Here is a 22,529-nt window from a genome sequence, read left to right on the forward strand (position 1 = left end):
CCTGTATCCTGACATTGCGCCGGTCTTTGATAATCTGGTAAGTGGTTTGTCTGAACTCTTTGTTTTGATATTTTCGGGCCTTACTAATCTCGTCTTGGGATGAAATTTGTAGGCGTTGAATCGGTCGAGGTTGGAGACTGCACTCCGCCGACAAGAGATTGGAAAGTTGGAGGCTGCTCTTCAGCAGGAGAAGGAACGATCTCGTGACCTGGAGATCAAACTCGCCGATGCTCAAGGTATATTGTTTACATAGTTTTTTTGATTGAGTTCTTCGTACCAATATCCTGAGTCAATTATTGTTTCTTCTAGCCGAAATATCTAGTATAGATCTAGATGCTTCTTCGGAGTATAGGCTTATGAAGAGAAAATGGGATATCGAGAAAGATCTTGTGGAGAATCTTCGACAACGAATTTGCAATAAGGATGGGAAGATAGACCGACAGGAGGCCGAGATACAACAACTTCAAGAGGAATTGGATAGATATCGCCTGTTTGAGTATGTCCCTGAGGAGATAGATAACTTGCGGGCTCGCTTGGGGATGTTTCAGAGACTTGCTGGTGATAATAATTTACTAGACGATAATCTGGAGAGTCAAAATGGTTCCCTTAGAATTCAAAATTGAGATCTTCATGAAGATCGGCGACGAATTTTGAAGGAAAAGTCTGTGGCCGAACAGTCCAACCGAGATTTTCTTGAAAGGACCAAGGGCTTCGATAAGTTGTCCAGTGACCTAGAGTGGGCCCAATCCCAGTTAACGATACTACAATTGTCCTATAATCGTCAGAGGGCCGAGTGGAGCGATCACAAGAAATATTTCCCTTCGAATGAATTCAATAAACAATACTATAATTAGTTAACTTTGAAGCTTTCTAAGGCCGAGGATGAGTTGTCCAAGTCCGTGGAATCGTTAGATCTGTGTTGTCAACCCTATCAGGTCTCTGGGGTGTATGCTGGTGTGGCCTTAGATCGAGTTAATTTGTTGTTCTTATTCTGCATTCTGTTATACTCCTTGTCTAACATGCTTGTGATTCTCTGTTACAACCGAGCAGGGTCGCGTTAAGGATCTAGAGTGAGATGTGCACAACCTCGGTCAAGAGGTGGAGCAGTGGAGGAAGGATGAAGGTGAGATGCATGTTAAGCTCCAAGCCGCCGAGTCGAGGTCTGAGTAGCTTTCTCAGCAGATCGTGGACGAGAGAAACGCTCATCAGAGCGAGCTAGCTTAGGCGATTAAGGCCGGTGTGAACGAGTACATCGCGCAAAAGCGCCGCGAGGTTGCTTAGAGGAAGGTATGGGCCGGTGTTGTTCCACCCAGGAGTTGATCATGCCTTTTTTAGTGCTGCGCCACTAATTTGCCATTTGTTGCGGGTTGTAATTCGTTTGAACACTTGTCTCATGCTTCTTTGAACAACTTCTTTGGTGCTGCGTCGCCAAGCTTGTTTTTTCTTTTCTATTTTCCTTGACAATTTCTGCATTTTCTACTGTGTTGACAATTCTCTTGATAATTTCAGTCTTATATTGTTGTTTATGTTACGCACCTGCATTTAATGTCACATGTATTGGTTATTAGTGCCTTTTCTGTCGAACACACTCAACAAGGAGGGTCATCGGGACCGATGCCATGTCCCAGCCGAGGTATCTCATCACTATCTTTAAGATTCAGTGGAAGGGTTATAGTCGCCCTAGGTCTAGGACCGATAATCCCGAGTGGTTATCGACCAAACAACTCGGGCAAGTGGTCACGGCCACCTGCGATGGGGGTAACCTTTCAAATGTAAGTAGGTTACCTGGATGAGAAGAAATCATATCTTAACAACCTTTGGTATCTGGCTTCCAACCACCTGTACCCTTAGGCTACCTTGGCACTTGCACACTGCCACTGCCCCGAGTATCGAATAGCCAGTCGATTGTAGGTCACCTCGGCACTTCCACACTGGCTTTTCCCCGAGTACGAATGACCATTCGAGTGTAAGTCACCTCGGAACTTCCTCATTGGCTTTGCCCCGAGTACGAATGACCATTCGAGTGTAAATCACCTCGGCACTTCCTCACTGGCATTGCCCCGAGTACGAATGACCATTGGTCGCTCATGTCATATTTCCTACCCCTCGCGGTTTTAAAGAAATGAATGACAAGTATGTTTTCCTGTTTCCCTCGAACTCCTCATGGGTAATAGAGTTTCAGATGTTGTGCGTTCCACGGTTTTAGCTCGGGTGCTCCGTCTGGTTTGATTAATTGATAAGCTCCCTCGCCCGCTTTAGACACAATTGTGTATGGTCCTCCCCACCTTGCCGCTAGTTTGCCACCCGTTTTGTCATGTTCCCAATCGTCTAGATATTTCAACACTAACTGCCCCGGTTGAAACTCTCTTGGTCGAACTCGTTTTTTGTACTCTCGTTGTAATCTTCTTTGGTAATTCTCCATTTTTTGCAACGTCATATCCCTTGTTTCCTCCAAGTCATCGAGCTTGGCCAATATTAGATCTGCCGATATGTTTCGCCTCCAGGCTTCAGTTCTTGTGGTGGGTATCATTGCTTCAGTTGGTAGTATCGCTTCGATTCCATAGGTCAGCATGAAAGGTGATAGCCCTGTTGCTTCCCTTCGAGTGGTTCGATAGGCCCATAAAACATTATAGAGTTCTTCGCACCAATTACCGTACTCTCCATATATTTTTTTCTTCATATTATCGGCGATAGTTTTGTTTGTGATCTCGGCCTGCCCATTACTTTGAGGGTATATGGGGGTAGCCTTGCTTTTTCTGATGTTATATGTGTTAAATAGTAGGTCAATGTTTTCTCCCTGAAGTTGTTTTCCGTTATCCGAGACGATGGCCGCCGGTACTCCGAAATGACGTATGATGTGCTCCCAAATAAACCTGAAGACGTCTTTGTCACACATATGTCTCAGTGGTGCCGCCTCCACCCATTTAGTGAAGTAATCTGTCGCTACTATTAAGTATTTTCTCTGCCCCGATCCCACATGTAATGGCCCCACGATATCGATCCCCCACTTGAAAAAGGGCCAAGGGATCACCACCGAGTTTAGAGTTACAGATGGCGCATGTATCTTCTTACCAAACCGATGACATTCTTCGCAAGCTCGTGCCATTTGTTTTGCATCATCATTCATGTACGGCCAGAAGTATCCCATCGTTTTCGCTCTCGCTGACAAACTTCGTCCAGAGCTGTGATTTCCGGCTGCCCCATAGTGTAGTTCGTTCAGTATTTTCTGGCATTCTTCCTTGCTCAAACATCTTAAGAGGGGCCCCAAGTACGATTTTCTGTATAAGATTCCATCTCTTAACTCATAAGCGGCCGATTTGCTTTTGATCTTGTTGATCTCGGGTCGCCCCTTGGGTAATTCGCCTGTCTCCAAGTACGAATGAATCGGCTTTCTCCAATCTCCATCTGGATATCTATCGGCCGTATTGATAGCCATGTCGATAGATATCTCGGGTGTCTCTGGTATGGATGGGGCGAGGAGTATCATGAAACGAATTCCCTCCACACTTGGGTCTGCGAGCTGGGAGGCGATGTATGCCAGTGTGTCCGAGTGTCGATTGTCTTTTCTGCATATGTGGCAGAATTTGATGTTGGGGATCTGGTTGATATAGAATTGGGCGAGCTCCCAGTATTTCTGCAGAATTGGATCGTGAATTGCATATTTTCCCGTGATTTGTCGGATTACCAACTGTGAGTCGCTAGTTAGCCTTACGTCTTGTAGGCCCATCTCGACGATTAATCTCAGGGCGTGGATCGCAGATTCGTACTCGGTGACGTTGTTTGTCTCCTTAAATTCCAATCTAAATGAATGGACCATTTTTCATCCCTTTGGTGTGGTAAAGACTATCCCAAGTCCCGATCCATCTTTGTTTGACGCTCCATCGACGAATACTTCCCAACGTGATGGGCTACTTGCATCGAGTAAGTCGGCCGGGTCTTCTAGATGTTCTTCCATTCCGGGTATGTCCTCGACCTCATCTTCGTCGCTTAGTGGAAAATCTGCCAAAAAATATGCCACTACTTGTGCCTTCACTGCTGTCCTCATTTCGTAGAAAACGTTGAACTGTTTTATTTGCGCCCCCCATTTGGAGATTCTTCCAGATCGGCTTGCATTTTCTAGTACCGCCTCAATAGGTTATTTTGTGAGCACGCGGATCCGATGGGCTTGGAAATATGTCCTTAGCTTCAAGGTGGCGAAAGCTAGCGCTAGAATCATCTGTTCCATCCTTGTATAATTTTTCACGGTCGGACTCAATGTCTTGCTAATGAAGTAAACGGGCTTTTCCTCCTTCCCTTCATTTCGAACTAAGACTGCACTGATAGCATATGAAGTTGCTCCGAGTTATAATATGAGGACCTCCGACGGCTCGGGTCTTTGTAACACTGGAAGACTTGCAAGATGTAGCTTAATATTCTGAAACGCCTCCTCACAGGCGTCCGTCCATTTGAATTTCTCTCCCTTTTTAAGAGTGCTAAAGAAATCCTTGCATTTTTCGGACGATCGAGATATGAATCGCCCCAATGTTGCTATTCCGCTCAGCTTTTGTACGTCTTTTATTGTGGCTGGTGACGGCATCTCGAGGATGGCTCTGACTTTATCGGGATATGCTTCTATCCCCTTTGGAGTGATGATATATCCCAAAAATTTGCCCGATGTTCCCAAAAATCGCATTTGGTCGGGTTAACCTTCATTTTATATTCTCTCATCGTTCGAAAAATTTCCCGCAGGTCTCAGATGTGATTCTTGGCTAGGCGACTTTTTACTAGCATATCGTCGACATAGACCTCAATGGTGTTGTGGATCTGGTCCTCAAACATATCGCCCACCAACCTCTGATATGTGGCGCTTGCATTCTTCAGCCCAAACGGCATCTTGGTGTAGCAGTATAGGCCCCTTGGTGTGAAGAAGGAGGTGGGTTCTTGATCCTCGGGGGCCAGCGGGATCTGGTTATACCCCGCGTATCCGTCCATCAACGTCAGTGCCTCGTACCCCACTATAGATTCCACCAGTTGATCGATACAGGGGAGAGGGAAACTGTCCTTTGGACAAGCTTTGTTCAGGTCGCTAAAGTCGATACAGATTCTGACTCCTCCGTTTCTCTTTGGTACCACGACCATGTTAGATATCCACTGTAGGTAGTGCGATTTCCTAATTATTCCCGATTCTTGTAACTTCTTTAACTCCTTCTCGACGGCCGCCTGTAATTCTGGTGCGATTCGCCTCATATTTTGTCGGACTGGCTTGAAGCTTGGGTCGATCCTTAGATGGTTCATGCGAATGCGTCCATGTTTTCCTTTAGCACCGCCACGAGCTGTTTTACCTGTTCATCCGATAGTAAGGACCTGATCCTTACCACCCTTGGTTCCTCTTCAGTTCCCAAATTAATCTCTCGAGTAGGTTCCACGGCCGAGAAGCTTGGTCTTGATTCCTTCACCGGCGTCGTCTCCTTTAATTGCTATGAAGGCTCGCTTCCTTGTGCTTCGTAATCCATGACCACTTGCGAAATAACCTTTTCCAGTTCTTCTGCGAATTTGGCTTCTTTAGCCTTTTTCTTCTCTCCCCTTTGTCGTGCTCGCCGCTCCTCATTTATCTGGGCGTCGGCCTGCATGCACTGTCGGGCTGCTTGTGGATCTCCTATGACTTCTGTTATCCCCTTGTACGTTGGGAACCGTAATCTTTGATGATAGGCCGATGCCACTCCTTTGATTCCCGCGATCCATGATCTTCCTATAATAGCTTCATAGGGGGAGGCGACATCAACCACACAGAATGTGGTTAAAGTATCCAGGTAGCCACTGATAGACACATTTTTGTGTCTACTTTGTCCTCAATGTCTGTATTGTTGGAACTCTATTTTTGTACTAATATTGTGTTTTTATGTATTTTTAGGAAATAAACATTTTTGGAAAATTGGGCTCGAAAAGTTGATTTTGGCACCCGGAGGACAAGTGTTATTCGGACTCTCACTTTTGGATAAGGGGTAACCTAATTACTAAGGGGCACCCCCAGGTCACCCCCAAGGCATCTGTTATTCGCACCCCAGTTCAGAATAGGGGGCATATCATCTTCAACATTCAAATTCGTGTTTTGGCGGGAAAACCATTTTCACTCCTGACAGATTTTCAATCAGCAAAATGAAGGTGTTCTAGTGCGATTCAATCGCTGAAAATTGGTGAAAAGTTGTGATTTAACATGGAAAAGCTGTTGTGAGTGTTCTCTTAGCTCAAATTTGGCTAGAATTGTCTAGCCAATTCACGGGCTCAAAACAGGTAACACACATGCAGAAGAGTTTCTCTACGACTTCTGGAAGATTTTGTGTGTGTTCTGCTCGTGTTTCATGCATCGAGAAACCTGTTGGAGCATGTGTAATCGAATTGGAGCATGCTGGACTAGAGAAAACGCGTGAAAAGCTAAAACAGGAAAGAAAATATCCGAAAATATTTTCTTTCACTGCCGAGGATTTGTGGAGTTATGGAGGAGATTCGATGCATGCTTCGGGTTTAAATAGAGTCCTTGGAGGTCAGAGAAAGGGTGTCGAGAGTTTGGGGTCGATTGGGAGACCACAGGGAGGTTGCAGAGGCGAAGAGAAGAACTGCAGGACAGTTTCCTGCTGCTGTTGAAGAAGAAGGAGAAGACGAAGAACAGACGCCCCAGGACCGTCGTTCTTCAACAGTGTCAACAGCAGCAGCTAAGTATCGTTGTTTTACAGCAGTAAACTTCTATCGTTGATTTCTGGACGCCTTTTGTGGGTCGTAGATTCACTGTTTTATATTTTTTCACTCTTTTAATCAAATTTTGAGCATCAATTATGTATTTTGAGAACATGATTAATATGACGAGTTAAACCCCAAGCACTGGGACGACGGAGGAGGTCGTGTTTCATCCATGTGGTAATTTAAATTAATTCTTTATTTACTTTTTGCACCAATTTTAATTGAATTAAGATTTTAATTAATTATTTGTGATTTTATTTGATGGAGCATGCTTAGTCTTAGGGATTCTTGATGCGCCATGCTCATAAAATACAAGTAATATTTTATAGAATCTACTTTGGCAAAGAATAGAGTTAATATTTGTTTTGTTTTGAACTATAATCGCCTAGAATTAAATTTTGAACCACTTGAAAATGAAAAATGGCCGAATCTTTAGTCCCAGTTTCTCGCACCAGTGTTAATATTTTTATTGTATATATTTATCTTTTTTATTAAGTTTAAAAAAATTATCCTTCACAAGTCCGAGAGTTTGAACCTCATTACAACAACAATCAAAATTATAATCAGCCACCTCCATATGATACTCTTAGAGTTACTTCTCCCTTCGGGATGGTTACCGTCCCATTAAAACCGTATATACGATATGTTGACGGGACGAGTATATCATCCGACAACTCCATCCTTTTGAACGTATCGTAGAAGAGTACTTCGACGGAGCTCCCACTATCTACTAGTATCCTTCTTACCCCCCCCCCCCCCATTCCTCAATTAGAAGGGTAATAACCAAAGGATCACTGTGGGCTTGGCCGTTCATCGGGACATCCTGGGCCGAGAAAAAGATAGGTCGCACCATCCATGGCTCCATAGGCAAAGCTTTTTCTACACTGAAAATTTCCTTCCCACTATGATCTCTCTTGTGGATTCTAGACATTATTTTGGGATTCAGGTTGTACGCTTGAGTGGCGGAATGCGAAATCGTGTTGACAAACTGCGTGGATCTGTCGATTCGAACCTGATGGACTGGTGCATTGGGCGCTGCGGTCGTATGGGATGGATGTCGGACGAACTGTCTCAGATAACCATCTCTGATAAGGTGTTGCACGATGTCTTTCACTTCTCGATAGTTGTTTGTAGAGTGGCCTCGATACTGATCATAATGGCAATATTCCGGGTGATCCTTGGTCTCTTCGAATTGTATCCCTCTTGAAGCTGGGTATATGATGTCACTCCTTTTTTCGACTTCTTTGAAGATTTCTTCCAGTGGAGCATTCAAAGGGGTGTACGTTCTCGCCTCGTGCCTTGGCCTCTTCCCTTTAGCTATCCATTCCTTCTTCCCATTTCCTCGCACGGACGGACTCGGTCTCTTCTCGGGCCATCTTTAAATATTGTCCAACGTTGACTCGGGCGCTGCACTAGCTTCTTGCACTCCTCTATCTCTTGACTCTTCCTGGATTTCTTCTAGGGCGATGAAATGCTCTTGCATTTTCCTCATTTATTTCAACGTTTGTGGTTTCTCAGTGAACATGTCTACCCAGATGGGATCCGATCTCCCAAGTGCGTTTTCAAACCCTAATATTTGTTGGTCGACGGGTACTTTCCCAATCTCTGTACACAAATTTCTCCATCTATCGGTCAATAATCTGGGAGGTTCTCTGAACCGTCGGGCCAGGGTGAATATCCTTTTGACGTTGGGCCGAGGTCTGTTGTTGTGCATGTATGTCTCAAGGAAGGCTTCGACTAGAGTCTCATAACTGTTGAATGTTCCTGGTGCAAGGTTGTAGAACCATTTCCTTGTCTCGCCTTCCAAGCTTGCAGGGAAGAATTTGCACATTACCACCTCGTGGTTTTTCCATTGTATTAGGGACATTGTGTACATCTTCAAATGCTCAACTGCGTCTCCCGTGCCGTAAAACCTCGATGGGAAGGTGGGGAGCGTGGACTTAGGTGGGAAGGCCCTTAGTTCTATCTCTTGGGTGAAAGGGGTCCTCTCGGCCTCGCTTATAACCTCGGCGAGTTTGTCTTCTTCGCCGGTTCCTGACATCTTCCTTATCTTCTCCTCCAACTCTCTCAGCTTGGCTTCAGTCGCATTATCGGACCTTGTGTTTCTCTGCTGGTTGTTCCTCTTTCACCTTTTGTCGTCTGTTGATGAATCCTCGGGTGGTCCGTATCCCCTGACAGGTGGTGTCGGGGGTGGTCCCGATCGACCGGAATTGCTAGGTCCCACTGCAGGTGGTGCTTTCACGGTTCGGCCTTGGTGACCCGATGTTCCTTGACTTGAGGATTCTCTCGACCTCGGCCTTAAGTTCCGTAATTGATAGTTCTCGAACTCTAGAGCCAGGTTCCTCTGCTGAAGATCTCTTAAAGTCGCCTCTTTCCTTCTTTGGCTTTCTAGAATCGCAAGCAGTGTTGGGTATGTGCTCTCATGGCTGGAATGACCATTTGGATGGCCTAGATGAGCAGGGGGTGGTGCCATCGTCACAGGTGGTGGAGGTGGTATATTGGGAGGTATCTGAGTCGATGTCGCCAGATCGACCCCGATAACCGCTTCTCGTCCCAGTTGTACTCGCCTTAAACGTTCTTGCTCTCGTCCGAGGGCTTCTTGATACTCAGCTTGTCGTCTGATGTTTCGTCTCTGAACATGTAGGATCAATGCTGCCTCATCATCTTCCGTGTCTGACGCGGTAAGTCCATCTATTTGATCATCCCTCCTTGGGGGCGAGGCGATTCGCTCCAGAGGCGATGGGTCACCGTCTCGTCCCAGATCGATCTCCTCGTCCACAGTTGGCATACCCCTTGCAGCAGCTCGTGATTCCTCTGGTGGTGGATACTCGTTACTCCCTCGACTCGTCCCAGTTACTCCTCCTTGCATGTTGTTACTGGAGATCGTGCGGTTCCTCAGAGTTCTTCCCATCCTTGACGTGCTAGCCATCGGACACAGTGTGTTGTTAGTCCGAGAGTCGTCCCTACCTACGTCAGCGAAAACAGACAACACCTCACTTTGACCTGTTTTTGAAAAGTTTCTATAGTACGTACGGTTTTTAGAAGAAAAAGGTGACTGACACTAAGACTGAGTTTTAAAAGTACGATTCCCCCTTTCCTACCAAGCTGACCTTTCCAGTTTGCCACGTTCCGACACTAAGTGTTTCTTTTAGGCGGGTATCCTGCTACGTCGCTTTCAAGGGCACGACGTCGCTCTCAGTACCACGGCTCTGCATTAACTACAGTTTGTCCTACATTCCCTAGACTCCAAATCATTAGCACCTAGTTCTTTGCGAGTAAAAAAGGTCTAAATTCGTACTTTTATGAGGTCAGCATGCCATGGAAAAAGCTAAACTAAGAATTATGCACTTCCTTGGAACTGCCAAGGGATGTCTTCCCTTGATTCCTTGGATTCTTTCACCAGCGATGTATGATTCGTCGTGTTGTTGTTTCGGCACTTTCCCAAGCCAACGTGAACCTCAAACAACTTCCTCCATACATCAAAGATGTTACTCGGGAGTTTATGAGTTTTCCGTTGTCGGACTCACAAGACAATAACTAAGATCAAAATATGAAGAGAAGTACGAAAGATGCTACGAAAACGAAATTTGAGACCTGAAAACAGACTCGGCTAGAGACAAGACTAGTCGACTGTTCAGATTCAACCCAGACGAAAATGCTTGCTAACAACTCAACTTTCTCAACAAAAACTTAACTATACCAGCAGAACTTAAACCAAACGATTATAAACAGACTTTTGCCGAGCAGAGTTCATCCCCTAGCGTCAACTAACACGCAAAGAGTTTTTAGGAGCTTTTGGATCGTCTCTGCCGGTACATGCAGTCAAGGTATCTGGAGAACTTAGACGTTCCCCTTAGTCGGCGCCAGAATGTAGTGGCATAAAACCACACACTACATCCAATGAAGTATAAGATGATTTAACACAAAGTGAAGATACACAAGCAAATGTAGACACAAGGATATACGTGGTTCCGTATGATTACCTACGTCCACGGGGTGAAAGGATGAATGTTCTTATTTCTCTTCTTTGGTTACAAGTTGCTCTCTCCTTCTCAACTGGTGAAGCTCTCACAACTCAAGTTTAATGCCTTGTTTTTTTTCTCTCCTTACAACTGATGAGTGCCAAATAATGTATATATTTATCCCTTTTTGTTGGCATTTAACTCATCTTTTGTGCATTAATTCTACATTTTATCTCATATTCTGTATTTTCATTGTTTTCAAGAATAAATATTTTTCTTACTTAATTTTGCATTTTTAGGTAATAAATAAAGTCTGGATGAATTGCGGAGCGGAAAAGAGCAGAAAAGTGGTGAAAAGCCGGGAGGAATTACGCAAGGAAGCCGCAAAGAATGGAGCGCACGTCCAAAAAGCTGGAAGTGGGCTCAAGAAGAAGAAAGTTGCTCTTAAAGAAGAAGTGGGCTCAAGGTTTTCCAAGCCCAAACTCATTTCCCAAACCCATATTCTATACCCAAAAGCCTAAAACCCAAATCCATACCCGCTTGCGTCTTCAGCCGTCAGATCAGTTCTCAGAAGCATCCGACGGTCGCTCCCTTGCTGTACATCGAAGTTTGATATCTCTGCCTAACACTACAACACCTAACTCCATCTGGCGACGTTGATTTTGTTGTATTATATAATCCAGCGGTCACTACAAGCTTCACTCCATCTCGCCGTCAGATTGTTCTGCCATCTTCCCATCCATCGGCTCAGCGTCGCAGATCATCAAACTCGATACGCCCGCCTAACACCCAAGTATCGAACACCCTATACCCAGCCAAACGCACCTTTCTTCTTTCTTCTCCATCTCTTCTTCCTTCAGAACCCGTACCACCACCAAGTCCGTCTCCATCACCACTACCTTCCCCCAAATCACTCCACTATCTTCTCCCCAAATCACTCTACCTATACCCATCATCACTATCACGTTTTACATCAACTAATCTCCTCAATTTCTCATCTCTGCTGACTGAAACCCTAGGTGAGAAATTGAAGATATAAGTTGATGTTAGAGTAGCAATTGGAGCAGGAGATGACCCAGGAAGAGAAATAGAAGGATGGGTCGACGTGATGGAGCTGTTATTTCAAGGAATTAGGTGAGTTTCACCAACCCTAGTTCTACTGTTTTGGGGAAAATTGGGGGAAAACCCTAAATGGGTAATTGGGTATAAATTGGTGTTATGTGGAGTGTGTGGAGACACTGTGTACCTCTCTGGACTAGCCAGTAGAGAATTGAGCTAAATTTTAATGACTTCAAATTTCAGTGTTTATCAGTGACAGTTGAGTATTGCATATGTTCTTGGTTATCTGATATGTTGCTAAATGTGTATGAATTATCTATGTTAATGTATGTATGTTGCCATAATATGGTTAGCATGAGCTAATCAGCCTCAGGCCAAGGCTCAGTGAAGCCTTGTGCACTGTCAAGTGTAAATGAGCTAGGATAGTTATTTCCTTGTATGTTTTGATTGTGCAAATGAGAGATGCCAATGCTCATAGAGCCTGTGATTGGCTGTACTGTCAAAAGACAGCCAATGCTAGGGGTAGACTAGTGAGCAAGTTGGTGTTCTTCCATTTCTAGATGAATGCTTAGGAATGAACATAACCTAGAAACATGTCACTTGATTAGGACACAAGGTGGATCATAAGCCTTGGCTTACCCACCAATTCCCTCTCTGTAACTTTCATTTTTCAGTCCTGTGTGCTTGTATTTCAGTTACTTTCTTGCCTTTTATTTTCTTGCACTTTGTAGCTACTGTGCACTGAAGTCAGTGCATAAACTCACCCTGCCCTTGGCTCCCAAGCCTTGGTTATTTGCTGCTTTTCTTGGCTGTTTCTTTGCTGCTTTACCTTCCAAGCCTTGGTTCTAGTCTGTTTTTCATTACTTAGCTTGGTTCTTTGCTGATTTGCCCTGCTTTGCTCTCTGCCATAGTGCATTGTCACCATTGTTAGCCTAGGAAAACTTCTTATATGCTCCTCTCCCTGTGGACAAACCCCTACTCACCCTTTTATTACAAATCTTGACCTTGTATACTTGCAAGTGTATTGTGTGCATTTGATCATCACACCAAGTTTTTGGCGCCGCTGCCGGGGAGCTGGCTGCCATCTTTTTGAAGTTTTCAGAGTCTGCTGCTGTTGTTGGCCCTGCCAAGCTTGCTGCTGCTGCTGTTGCTGCTGCCAAGTTGCTGTTGTTGCTGTTGCTGCTGCCAACTGAAGCTGCCTAGCTGCTGCTGCTGCTGTTGCTTCTGCCAAGCTGCTGCCAACTTGCTGCCAACTGCTGCTGCAACTGCAACTGGGCTTGTGCACCCTCTGAACTGGGCTTGTGCCAACTGAGCTGGGCTCAGTAACCTCAACTGCTCCTGGGCTTTGCTGCTGCTGCTGGGCTCTGCTTCACCTGTTGCTGCTGGGCTTGGACGTGAGCTGCTAGGACGATCCTAAAGCCCAACTGGGCTGTGCAACTAAAAGGGGACTAAAAGCCTATTTTTTGGGCTTCCCTCCAAAAAACAAGTAAGCCTAACCCATGAGTTAACCCACTTGGGCCTCATTTAAATTCAAATTTGGGCTTGTAATAATTTATTTAATTATTTATTTTGGGATTGTAATAATTTTTATTTTTATTTTTCTTTTTTTTTATATTTGGGATTGTAATAATTTTTTTTGTTTTTCTTTATTTTTCTTTTTTTTTTCTTTTTTTTCTTTTATGGGTTTGTTTTAATTATTATTATTGTTTTATTTTCTTTTATGAGTTGTGATAATTTATGCTAGGTTTAGTTCAAAAATTTTCAAAAACCCAAAATTTTTTAAAACCAAAAACAAAACCCCTTCTTTAAACCAAAACCCATTCAAAACCAAATCTTCATAACCCTTGTGGGCCAAATTGTTTCCGATTGCTCTATCTGACCAACATGTTAGTTAAGGTACCTACTAGGACATGATTGTGACCTACAGAGACCAGACAAACAGACTTGTTAGAATTAACCCAGACGAACCTATCGAAATTCTAAGTTCTGAGGGAGACAGTCCAGATCAACCAGAAACAATGGGAGAACCACGTACCCTCAAGGATTATATGTACCCAACTAGAGCCAGTCAACCGTCCTGTATTTTGCTGCCCGTGGCTAATGGCCATTATGAGCTGAAATCTAGCACAATACAGATGCTTCCTATTTTTAGAGGTGTTGAGAATGAAAACCCTTACCACCACGTGAGAGAATTCGAGGAAATTTGTGGAACTCTGCGTTTCACTCAAATGACCGACGAAACCCTGAAGTTAAGGCTTTTTCCTTTTTCCCTGAAAGATAAGGCAAAGGCCTGGCTCTATGCTTTACAGCCTCAATCCATCATGACATGGGATGACCTCACAAAGGAGTTTTTCAAAAAGTTTTTCCCGAACCACAAGACTGCGACAATTCGTCAAAGTCTGAATAGCTTTGTGCAATTAGAAGGTGAGACCTTAGCTAGATACCTGGAGAGATTCAATGAATTATTGCTCCAATGTCCCCATCATGGTTTTGAAAAATGGAGACTTGTGCAAATTTTGTATGAAGGTCTAGATGTGTCCACCCGAACAACGGTTGAGTCGATGTGTAATGGTCTATTCGTAGATAAAACTGCTGACGCGTCTTGGGACTTCTTAATTGAAGTAGCTGAAAAGACGCAACAGTGGGAATCCATTCGTGAAACCAGAAAGACTACATCCGAAGCAAAGGCTTTTAGGATTGAAGCGGATTTTGAGGGTAGAGCAAACATGGCATCAATAGTTAGGAGATTAGAAGAGTTAGAACTACATAAAAATTCAAAACCTTCCATCACTACTCTCCGAGAACATGTCGCTTCATCTATTTGTGCTGCTTGTAACGACCCCAACCATCAATTCCAAAATTGTCCAGAGTTGCTTGCAGTCCAGGAGTCTAGGCTTGAACAGGCACATGCCATGTTTCAGAAACCAGAGCATAACCCTTACTCTCAGACATACAATCCAGGATGGAGAAACCACCCCAACTTTTCATGGTCAAAAGGACCCACTCAAGGAGGACCATCTCAACCAAATCAGAGCTATCAAAACAATCAGGGATATCAGAACAATCAAGGCTATCAACACCCGAGAAACCCTCAGCAACAATCGAACTCTCAACAATCATACCCTCAGCACAATACAGACAAGAGATTATCCACCTTAGAAGAGATGTTTCAGAGTTTGATGCAAAGTCAGAAAAATCTAGATCAAAAGATGGATCAAATATGTGAGAGAGAAAAGGGTAAACTTCCGAGCCAACCCCAACAAAATCCAAAGAGGATATTTCAAACAGGCACAACATCCTGCACTGAAACCTCACCTGATCAAATCCATGCCATTACCACCCTCCGAAGTGGTAAATTCATCGAGAACAACGTAGGCGAACCTAATGAGTCTGATACAAATTCCACGTTGTCTCCACAACCCCAGAAAACCAAAGAATCTGAGCAAGTTGGAAAATCTGACAACTCTACTGCTGTGAATGTCCCTTTGCCAACTCATCTTCCTGTTGCTCCATATCCTCAGAGGTTAGTTCGCCAACAGATAAGCACCCACTACAATGAGATGTTAGAACTGTTCAAGAGAGTCAACATCAACATTCCTTTTCTTGAGGCAATTAAGCAAATCCCTGCATATGCCAAATTCCTCAAAGACTTGTGCACTCAAAAGCGCAAGATTAATGTGCACAAACGAGCTTTCTTAGCTGAACAGGTGAGTTCCATCATTCTGAACAAAACTCCACCCAAGTTTAGGGATCCAGGATGTCCAACAATTTCTTGCACTATAGGAGAACACACGGTCAATAAAGCGTTATTAGACCTAGGTGCAAGTGTTAACCTACTGCCATATTCTGTTTATGAGCAGTTAGGTCTTGTGGAGTTGAAACCAACATCTATCACTCTACAACTGGCAGACCGATCTGTCAAGATTCCTCGTGGAGTGGTCGAAGATGTTTTGATCAAGGTTGACAAATTCTATTTTCCCGTAGACTTCATTGTCTTAGACACTCAACCTGTACAAAACCCAGACTGTCACATTCCTGTCATCTTAGGACGTCCTTTCTTGGCTACGTCCAACGCGATCATCAACTGTCGGAATGGAGTGTTAAAACTGTCTTTTGGTAACATGACGGTAGAATTGAATGTGTTCGATATTAGTCAACAACCTGTGAATCTTGATGATGATGATGTGCATGAAGTCAATATGATTGAAGGATTAATGCAAGATTCATTGACTAACATTCTATCCGTCGACCCCTTTCAAGCATGTATGGAGAACTTTAACCCAGATTCCTATGATGATGTATACTGTAGTGACGTCCTATCTCTGCTCGAATCTGTACCTCAAATGGACGTCACTGAAAGGAAATATGAAGTGGAACCACCCCTACTCTCTGATTCCAAGCTTATTCCATCCATTGTTGAGCCACCCAAGCTTGCATTGAAAACGTTGCCTAGTACGTTGAAGTACGCATTCCTAGGTTCTTCTGATACTTTACCTGTCATTATTTCATCATGTTTAGACACGGAACAGGAAAGTAAGCTTTTAGAAGTACTTAAGGAACACAAAGAGGCCTTAGGATGGACCATCTCAGATCTCAAAGGAATTAGTCCCACCATTTGCATGCACCACATTAACCTTGAAGAGAATGCCAAACCATCTAGGGAAATGCAAAGGAGACTTAACCCTAACATGAGAGATGTAGTCAAAGGAGAGATCCTGAAACTACTTGATGCGGGTATCATATATCCAATTCCCGATAGCAAATGGGTTAGTCCCATTCAAGTTGTGCCTAAGAAGTCAGGCATTACTGTTGTTCAGAACGACAAGAATGAATTAGTCCCTACTCGTACAACCACAGGATGGCGAGTATGCATCGACTACAGGAAGTTGAACACAGTAACAAGGAAGGATCACTTCCCGCTCCCTTTCATTGACCAAATGCTAGAACGTGTGTCTGGACACAGTCACTACTGTTTTCTAGATGGATTTTCCGGTTATAACCAAATTCACATTGCTCCGGAAGATCAGGAAAAAACTACATTCACGTGTCCATATGGGACGTTTGCTTATAGACGTATGCCCTTCGGGTTGTGTAATGCACCTGCTACTTTTCAGCGTTGCATGATGAGCATTTTTTCTGACATGATAGATAGTTTTCTCGAGATCTTTATGGATGATTTCTCTGTTTTTGGTTCCTCGTTTGACGAATGTTTGAAGCATCTTTCCCTCGTGATATCCAGATGTAAAGAAAAGAACCTTGTTCTAAATTGGGAAAAATGCCATTTTATGGTGAATTCAGGAATAGTTCTAGGACACATCATCTCAGAGAAAGGAATTGAAGTGGATAAAGCTAAAGTTGACCTCATTCAACATCTACCACAACCTTGCTCTGTGAAGGAGATCAGATCATTTCTAGGTCATGCTGGTTTTTACCGGCGATTCATCAAAGATTTCAGCAAAATCTCCAGACCTCTGTGCAGTCTTCTCTCCAAAGATGTTGCCTTCAATTTCGATGCTGCTTGTGTGAAGGCATGGGAGGAATTAAAAACCCTTCTCACCACCGCTCCTATAGTCCGACCACCCGATTGGAAGCTTCCGTTCGAACTTATGTGTGATGCCTCTGATTATGTTGTTGGTGCTGTTTTAGGACAGCGAGTTGATAGACTACCATATGTGATATACTATGCTAGCAAAACCCTTAATGATGCCCAACTCAATTATTCAACTACCGAGAAGGAATTGCTTGCCGTCGTTTTCGCATTAGACAAGTTTAGGTCTTATCTGATATGGTCTAAGATCATCATATACACAGACCATGCGGCTTTGAAGTATCTTCTTTCCAAGAAGGATGCTAAAGCTCGCCTTATTCGATGGATACTCTTATTACAGGAATTCGATCTCGAAATCCGTGATAAGAAAGGATGTGAGAATGTGGTTGCTGATCGTTTGTCTAGATTAACTTTAGAGTCTATTGATGAATCTGAGCTGATTAGAGAATCATTCCCAGATGAACAGCTGATGTCTATCTCAGACCTTCCTTGGTTTGCTGATATTGTTAACTACCTCGCTACAGGTAGGATGCCCTCATGTTGGTCGAGACAAGACCGCTCTAAATTCCTGGCTGAAGTCAAACATTTCCTTTGGGATGACCCATATTTGTTTAAGTACTGCCCAGACCAAATCATTAGGAGATGTGTCCCCAACACTGAACAGAAAGATGTGATATCTTTCTGTCATGACCAAGCATGTGGAGGCCATTTCAGTGCCAAGAAAACTGCTGCAAAGATCTTGCAGTGTGGATTCTATTGGCCATCATTGTTCAAGGATTGCCATGATTATTGTGTTGCTTGTGAACGCTGTCAAAATCTAGGAAGCATTTCGAGGAGAAACATGATGCCATTGAACCCCATTTTGATTGTGGAGATTTTTGATGTTTGGGGGATAGACTTCATGGGTCCATTTCCCATGTCTGACAGCAAGTTGTACATCCTAGTCGCAGTTGATTACGTTTCTAAGTGGGTAGAAGCCATAGCAACCAGAACAAATGACCACAAGGTGGTACTTTCATTTCTAAAGGAAAACATATTTTCACGTTTTGGTACCCCTAGAGCTATCATCAGTGACGGCGGTTCACATTTTCGTAACAAGTACTTTGAGTCTTTAGTACGCAAGTATGGCATAACTCACAAGGTTGCTATTCCGTACCACCCTCAGACTAGTGGACAAGTGGAAGTGTCTAATAGGGAAATTAAGCACATTCTGGAGAAGACGGTCAACCCGTCCAGGAAAGATTGGTCATTGAGATTGAATGATGCTTTGTGGGCCTATAGAACAGCTTATAAGACACCAATTGGCATGTCCCCCTATCGTCTAGTGTATGGAAAACCGTGCCATCTACCTGTGGAATTAGAACATCGTGCCTACTGGGCAATCAAAGAGCTGAACTTTTCTCTGGACGAAGCTGGAATTCAACGGAAACTTCAACTCAACGAGTTGGAAGAATTGAGAAATGAGGCTTATGACAGTGCCAAGCTGTACAAGCAGAAGATGAAGATGTTTCATGACAAGCGTATTCTGCGCAAATCCTTCACTCCTGGTCAGAAAGTCTTGCTGTATGACTCCCGATTACATCTTTTTCCAGGAAAACTGCGTTCCAGATGGAAGGGTCCGTACCTAGTATGCACAGTTTTTCCTCATGGAGCTGTAGAGTTGGAGGATGTCTCCAACAAGAACGTTTTCAAAGTCAACGGGCAGAGATTAAAGCCATTCCTTGAGCCATTTCCACCCGACATTGAAACAACCAACCTGGAGGACCCAGTCTATGTGGACTAAACTGGTCCACTCTTTCCCTAAAAACCAAAAATTTTTCGTTTTCCCATCAAAACCAAATGTTTCCCAACAAAACCAAATTTTTTTCCAAAAAGTCCAATCCCATTAAAAACCAAATTTTCTTGTAGATAATGTGTTAGTTAAATTTCCTTTTGTATATATTTTGTGCTCATCCATTGTGACTCCTAATATGATGGATTTTTGCCTTGAATAACGGAGTTTTAATTCTGCTTTCGCCGAAATCGGGTATTCTCTCTCCTTTTACTCTACTCAGCATGTCCCTTTCCATATGTTGCATTTTAATTCTTTCCATATTTTGAAACATTGAGGACAATGTTTAGTTTAGGTTTGGGGGTATAGAGTAGATGCCACGATAATTTGCTATAATGAAAAACGAACTCCTTCTTCTTTTTGAAAAAATTGAAAAATTCCAAAAAAAAAAAAAAAAATTAAAAAAAAAAAAAAAAAAAAAAAAAAAAAAAAAAAAAAAAAAAAAAAAAAAAAAAAAAACGATGTATATATTCAGAAAAAAAAAGAGAAAAAAATATCAGAAAAATACAAAAAAAATCAAGTATTTATCAATTCCATTCTCTCTTGTTCCAAAAATAAAAGAGAGTAGTCAATGTAAATAAGAGTCATGTAAAGAGTCATTTTGTTGTTTTTTGTAATAAGCAAGGAGGGTGTATGCCATTGATGTACAACGCGAGTAATTGTGAAATACCTCCAACTCATTCACAATTCTCGTAAAGTCCGGACAGCTAGCTAGATTTCGACCTCAGTTCTTAGCCTGAGAAACTATCTCTTGGTGATTAGTAGTCATGACTTCAGATCTTTCTTTACACATGTGTAGATACACTTTACACTCTTATCACATGTCTTTTTTTGTTATCAGTGCTAGGATTGTGCCTTCGATAGCTAGATTGACATCTCCATTTTGCTGTGAGCTTAACTGTTTTGCACATGTCACATTTGATGGAATCTGAGCTCATATTTTATCCTTAGGTTTTGTAGGCACACCTCTGGTAAACCTTCACGAGACTTCAACTCGTCCACTAGGGACACTTAGTGGTTTAAAAGGCTTAGTGCATACGCTAAATGCATTCGAGAGACCAGCGACAGTGGTATAGTTAGGATTTCCTTAGTTTTGTTTTACTTGAGGACAAGTAAAATTCAGGTTTGGGGGTATTTGATGAGTGCCAAATAATGTATATATTTATCCCTTTTTGTTGGCATTTAACTCATCTTTTGTGCATTAATTCTACATTTTATCCCATATTCTGTATTTTCATTGTTTTCAAGAATAAATATTTTTCTTACTTAATTTTGCATTTTTAGGTAATAAATAAAGTCTGGATGAATTGCGGAGCGGAAAAGAGCAGAAAAGTGGTGAAAAGCCGGGAGGAATTACGCAAGGAAGCCGCAAAGAATGGAGCGCACGTCCAAAAAGCTGGAAGTGGGCTCAAGAAGAAGAAAGTTGCTCTTAAAGAAGAAGTGGGCTCAAGGTTTTCCAAGCCCAAACTCATTTCCCAAACCCATATTCTATACCCAAAAGCCTAAACCCAAATCCATACCCGCTTGCGTCTTCAGCCGTCAGATCAGTTCTCAGAAGCATCCGACGGTCGCTCCCTTGCTGTACATCGAAGTTTGATATCTCCGCCTAACACTACAACACCTAACTCCATCTGGCGTCGTTGATTTTGTTGTATTATATAATCCAGCGGTCGCTACAAGCTTCACTCCATCTCGCCGTCAGATTGTTCTGCCATCTTCCCATCCATCGGCTCAGCGTCGCAGATCATCAAACTCGATACGCCCGCCTAACACCCAAGTATCGAACACCCTATACCCAGCCAAACGCACCTTTCTTCTTTCTTCTCCATCTCTTCTTCCTTCAGAACCCGTACCACCACCATGTCCGTCTCCATCACCACTACCTTCCCCCAAATCACTCCACTATCTTCTCCCCAAATCACTCTACCTATACCCATCATCACTATCACGTTTTACATCAACTAATCTCCTCAATTTCTCATCTCTGCTGACTGAAACCCTAGGTGAGAAATTGAAGATATAAGTTGATGTTAGAGCAGCAATTGGAGCAAGAGATGACCCAGGAAGAGAAATAGAAGGATGGGTCGACGTGATGGAGCTGTTATTTCAAGGAATTAGGTGAGTTTCACCAAACCCTAGTTCTACTGTTTTGGGGGAAAATTGGGGGAAAACCCTAAATGGGTAATTGGGTATAAATTGGTGTTATGTGGAGTGTGTGGAGACACTGTGTACCTCTCTGGACTAGCCAGTAGAGAATTGAGCTAAATTTTAATGCACTTCAAATTTCAGTGTTTATCAGTGACAGTTGAGTATTGCATATGTTCTTGGTTATCTGATATGTTTCTAAATGTGTATGAATTATCTATGTTAATGTATGTATGTTGCCATAATATGGTTAGCATGAGCTAATCAGCCTCAGGCCAAGGCTCAGTGAAGCCTTGTGCACTGTCAAGTGTAAATGAGCTAGGATAGTTATTTCCTTGTATGTTTTGATTGTGCAAATGAGAGATGCCAATGCTCATAGAGCCTGTGATTGGCTGTACTGTCAAAAGACAGCCAATGCTAGGGGTAGACTAGTGAGCAAGTTGGTGTTCTTCCATTTCTAGATGAATGCTTAGGAATGAACATAACCTAGAAACATGTCACTTGATTAGGACACAAGGTGGATCATAAGCCTTGGCTTACCCACCAATTCCCTCTCTGTAACTTTCATTTTTCAGTCTTGTGTGCTTGTATTTCAGTTACTTTCTTGCCTTTTATTTTCTTGCACTTTGTAGCTACTGTGCACTGAAGTCAGTGCATAAACTCACCCTGCCCTTGGCTCCCAAGCCTTGGTTATTTGCTGCTTTTCTTGGCTGTTTCTTTGCTGCTTTACCTTCCAAGCCTTGGTTCTAGTCTGTTTTTCATTACTTAGCTTGGTTCTTTGCTGATTTGCCCTGCTTTGCTCTCTGCCATAGTGCATTGTCACCATTGTTAGCCTAGGAAAACTTCTTATATGCTCCTCTCCCTGTGGACAAACCCCTACTCACCCTTTTATTACAAATCTTGACCTTGTATACTTGCAAGTGTATTGTGTGCATTTGATCATCACACCAACAACCTACCTCTCTCTCTCGACCTGCCCTTATATTTATAGGCCAAAGTCGACATACAACAGAATTACAATGTTGGTCATATTACATCATTTTAGTTGTTCTCTATCGGACCTTCACTGATCGCCCGACTTCCTGGTTTGATCGATAGTTCTTCACCCGAGGTCGAGTCTGTATCGCCTGGTTAGCACGATGTCGCCCTTCTTTCTTCTCGTTCCTTTGTTTGACCATCTTCCTTCGTCTGACCGAGTGCTTTCTGATTGTTCGCCCGACCTGTCAGAGGATAAGGGTCACATCACATCCGACACCTATTGGTCCATCAC

This window comes from Papaver somniferum, chromosome 9, assembly GCF_003573695.1.
Source record: "Papaver somniferum cultivar HN1 chromosome 9, ASM357369v1, whole genome shotgun sequence".
Classification (NCBI taxonomy): domain Eukaryota; kingdom Viridiplantae; phylum Streptophyta; class Magnoliopsida; order Ranunculales; family Papaveraceae; genus Papaver; species Papaver somniferum.